Source organism: Pseudophryne corroboree, chromosome 9, assembly GCF_028390025.1.
Source record: "Pseudophryne corroboree isolate aPseCor3 chromosome 9, aPseCor3.hap2, whole genome shotgun sequence".
NCBI lineage: Eukaryota > Metazoa > Chordata > Amphibia > Anura > Myobatrachidae > Pseudophryne > Pseudophryne corroboree.
In genome coordinates, this window is record NC_086452.1 from 374,376,340 (window position 1) to 374,381,259 (window position 4,920).

At 35.8% G+C, this 4,920-nt stretch overlaps 1 long non-coding RNA gene across 1 annotated transcript; it reads right to left on the reverse strand.

The window, feature by feature from the left end:
- Window positions 1-2,608: 2,608 nt before the first annotated feature.
- LOC134957050 (uncharacterized) lies at window positions 2,609-3,947 on the reverse strand. The gene is made up of 3 exons (XR_010186414.1): window positions 3,850-3,947; window positions 2,960-3,055; window positions 2,609-2,850 (listed from the first exon to the last, which is right to left on the reverse strand). It is a non-coding gene; the product is annotated as an uncharacterized LOC134957050 (long non-coding RNA).
- Window positions 3,948-4,920: the final 973 nt, after the last annotated feature.

Below are 4,920 nucleotides of genomic sequence, written 5' to 3' on the forward strand. Positions count from 1 at the left end.
GCAGCGGGGGGTTATTTAAGTAAGTATATTTGAGTTATTTTCGTTTATCTTGATTTTCCTTTCAGCAGCACGCAGCTTGAAAACGGTACCTGCGAGTACCGAAACGTCGCTGCTATTTACACTGCTGTAATGACTTTTTAACCAATACATTAATATTCTGCTTATGGAGTGCCGCAGCCTTCTTCCTTTTTTCTATATATATATATATATATATATATATATATACACAATGTAGAGTTCAGCAGCACTCCATTCAATCATGAATAGATAAATAAAGCCGGTGCCTTCCGGGTAACATCCATGAAATGGATGTCCATAAATATACAAAGTGGTCAGCGGCACTCACGGCTCCCGGTCAGGGAATGAAGAAAGACACAAGCGTTGTGTGGTCAACGTTTCAATGTTATTCAAGTGAACATTTTCCTCAGGACATAAATCAAACATTAACATCACATACCTTTATACCTGTCTGAGGTCTTCCATGGCGCCCGCCGTCCGTTGCGTCTCAGTCCATCAAAGATGACATCACAGATGCGCGCCGCTCGCGGCGTCATGGAGAGCCCCAGAACACCTGTGTAGACAATTAACAGCGTGAGCTGTGTGAAAAATGACAACATACATGCAAAATAATAAACAAGACTAAAACTGATTATACTCAGCACATCATTATGATCACAAATTGATTAAATGGTAAAGAATATACATAAAGGAGCTTCATTTAGATGCAATCCCAATAACTTTGTTTTTATGCATATATTTTCTCATATATAATTTATTCATTACTACCTGATGCGGATCCTGTGCTATACAAAGTTGTTATGTAGAAGTTTAGATGTAACAAACTCATGTTACATATTGGCTACTGCTAAAAAAAAGAGACTAGCTGTCCATTGAATGAAAAGACGGAAACAAAGAGTGATTAACTAGGGACCTGAAAGGGATGTGCAAATTTAGCTAAACAGAAGAATGGACCGCTATGCTATAAGGGATCTAGAAAATAAGAACCAGATGGACCAATTATGCTTTAAAGAAAACAGTGTAGGCCAGAGTGTTCATTGAGCCCTCTTGGTGACAATGTGTCAAGCAAGAAGATCCATCTTGCTTCCGCTTTAAGTAATAGGAGTCCCCTGTCACCTCCCCGTTTGAGAGGGGGGACATGATCAATAATCTGGTGTTTAAGCACAGCCAGTGAATGTTTGGCATCCACAAAGTGCCGTGCGACCGGTTGGTCGCTTCTTCCAGTTGATAACGCTGCTCTGATGGCAGTTCGATGTCCTGCCATACGTTCCTTAAATGTGCATTCCGTCTTGCCTACATAATGCAGGCTGCACGGACAGCTGAGTAGATATATAACAAACTTAGTGGAGCACGTGAGTCTGTGATGGATCTTGTAGCGCTTTCCAGTGTAAGGGTGGCTAAAACTGTTGCCCACTATCATATGATTGCATGTGGTGCAACCCAAACATTTAAAGCACCCTGTTTTATAAGGGTTTACAAAGGTTTTTACTGCTGGCAAAGAAGATGATGGAAACTGGACGTTGGTTTTAACTAGATGGTCGCGTAAATTGCGTCCGCGCTTGTAGGCCGGCATTAAATGAGTATTTGATAATGCACTTAACTGTTTATCAGATTGAATTATGGGCCAAAAGTTTTTACAGGTACGGTTAATTTCGTGACTCAAAGTGTTGTATTTATTAACCCAGATACATTTCTCCTGTACTGTTTTTTTCTTGGCCTGTTGCAGTAGTTTAGATCGAGGTATTCTCATAACCTTAGTTTTTATGGCTTTTAACTCTGAGAGTTGATAGCCCCTTGCTGCAAATTTTGATATCATGTCGTCTAATGCTGGTTCAATTCTAGCATCGTCACTCACAATCCTCCGTACTCTGAGCATCTGTGAGTACGGAAGCCCCCTACGTAGTGATACCGGGTGGTGGCTGGATGGAAGTAAGATGTTATTACGATCTGAAGATTTTACATAGATATTAGTAATAATCTTATTATCACAGCTCTTGATCTGTACATCCAGGTAATTGACACTTATCGCATCAATGCAATATGTCAATTTTACCGGAGTGGAAGAGTCATTGTGCATGTCAAGTAAGGAAACTAGAGCATCCTTTGTGCCTGTCCATAGGACCAGCAGGTCATCAATAAACCTTAGATACAGTAAGACATTGGAACAAACTATGCTGCTGGAAAAGAACAACTCATCCTCGATTTGGAACATGAAACTGTTCGCAAATGAAGGAGACACATTGCTGCCCATGGAGCAACCCTGCAATTGGAGGAAATACTGGTTATTAAACATAAAATAGTTGACATATAAAATTGACATATTGCATTGATGCGATAAGTGTCAATTACCTGGATGTACGCTTGTGTCTTTCTTCATTCCCTGACCGGGAGACGTGAGTGCCGCTGACCACTTTGTATATATATATATATATATATATAAAACAAAAAATCAACCCTAATATCTTGCGCTATACCTCTAGTCTCCTCTGTCAGATAAGGTATTAAAAGTAGATTACAAATAGAAATGGATTCTCGTGGGAGCCAATATGCCTTTTGTATGACAATAATTAAAAGTTTTTATTGTACAGAAACAAACGATATTTATCCTAAGCGTTCGTTATTGACACAACCTTCTAAAAATTCATATAAAACAATATTACAATCTTATACATAAATTACAGTTGGATGTGAGGATTTTACAGCCAGGTGATCAAAGTCGGAACTCGAAATGGATGTATCTCCAACCAGATGCTTGTGATAAGGACTTTGTTAACCAGACGTTGCAAAACCCAACGCGTTTCGTCCGTTAGGACTTCATCAGGGGTTTGGAATCTGGATAGTTACAAATGGAAATATATAAATCATATAGTCTTCATTAATAAGACATATTATTATCCAGGTAAGTATTCCATTGAAATCTATTGTGGATTAACATACATACCAGTTCTTATAGTAGGAGTGATTACCATTGATTAGAAAGGTTTAGAATATCCAATGATTACATCCAATCACATATTCAATTCGATAAATATAATATCTGAAACATTATCGTTATAATAATCAATAAACATTATCCTTATATAAATGATAAAAGGAAGAGGGAGGGAGAGTCAAAAGAAGAGAAAAAGGGAGGGAAAGTCGAAAGAATATTATGAATGTCAATATAAATCAAATAGCTCCGTATTTAACCACATAATCAACATCAATTCAGCTGATGGAAATGATACAAAGGGCAGGGTCTACAAGTATCAGAAACTACCAATAGTTATAGAACACCCCAATTAAAGTCCACATAAAACTTCAAATTCACAATATACACACAATTATATCCACATTACAACTCATTGTACAATACATACCTAGATAGACTTCAAAAAATATATATATAAATTTGGTTGAAATTAGATGATGTTACGTTCCCTAAAAGGGATAAAGATAAAATAGTTTTTTGTCACTCAAATGATTGTTAATAGGAAATGTTCCTGTAACATCCTGTTTACCATTAAAATAACATAGATGCTACCAACAAATCAGAGAAGATATAACAACAACTTCCTCAATTGATTATAAGAAACCATGCTGATGTCAGTATTTAATGTAAGGTATTTAAGGTGATTCAAATAGAAGAACTTTTTTATCCCAAACTAATTAATAAATGATGTCTTTAATCTAACATGCAATGGGGAGTGATATATTCAATCAATCATTAGAGAGCCAATTAAGTTCACAGCTGTAATTTATAACCAGCAAGGAGAACTTTTTAACATCTGAAATACTAATCTTAACATCATATGGTATTTAATATTTGCACTAAATTAGTCTGGTTCTTACCTATTTTCAATCAAGAATGGTGGAACCTTATAGTCTACCTCTGTTAATACATGTCACCAAACAGAGAACTTAGGAAAATTTCAAATCCTGAACGAAACTATTCCCTGTGGACAAGTAAATCTAAATCAGTATATTACAATCATACTAAAATTAAGTAGTTACTCTTAAATTAAGGAATCCATTTATCTAATAAATTTTCAAAAAGACCATCCAATAACTAAGTTCCAAATATACAATTATAGTACTCAAACTTACTTTTTACAGGAACAAGTGCAACCTCACTGAATCCCAACTACAGAATGAGAGGCAATATAAGGACATCCCTTTATAGCTCCCTTGATATTACATCACTTCCTGCTGGCTAATTAATTAATGTATTATTAGTTAGTGATGTGTTAAGACCTCATAGTACTATGTGGAATGCCATTCTTACTGGTTACCTAACAGATCCCCTAAATGATGTCTTTAATCTAACATGCAATGGGGAGTGGTATATTCAATCAATCATTAGAGAGCCAATTAAGTTCACAGCTGTAATTTATAACCAGCAAGAAGAACTTTTTAACATCTGAAATACTTAACCTCATATGGTATTCAATATTTGCACTAAATTAGTCTGGTTCTTACCTATTTTCAATCAAGAATGGTGGAACCTTATAGTCTACCTCTGTTTATACATGTCACCAAAAAGAGGACTTAGGAAAAATTTCAAATCCTGAATGATACTATTCCCTGTGGACAAGTAAAACTAAATCAGTATATTACAATCATATTAAAATTAAGTAGTTACTATTCAATTAAGGAATCCATTCATCTAATAAATTTTCAAAAAGACCATCCAATAACTAAGTTCCAAAAATACCAATATAGTACTCAAACTTACTTTTTACAGGAACAAGTGCAACCTCACTGAATACCAACTACAGAATGAGAGGCAATATAGGGGCATCCCTTTATAGCTCCCTTGATATTACATCACTTCCTGCTGGCTGATTAATTAATTTATTATTAGTTAGTAATGTGTTAAGACCTCATAGTACTATGTGGAATGCCGTTCTTACTGGTTAACTA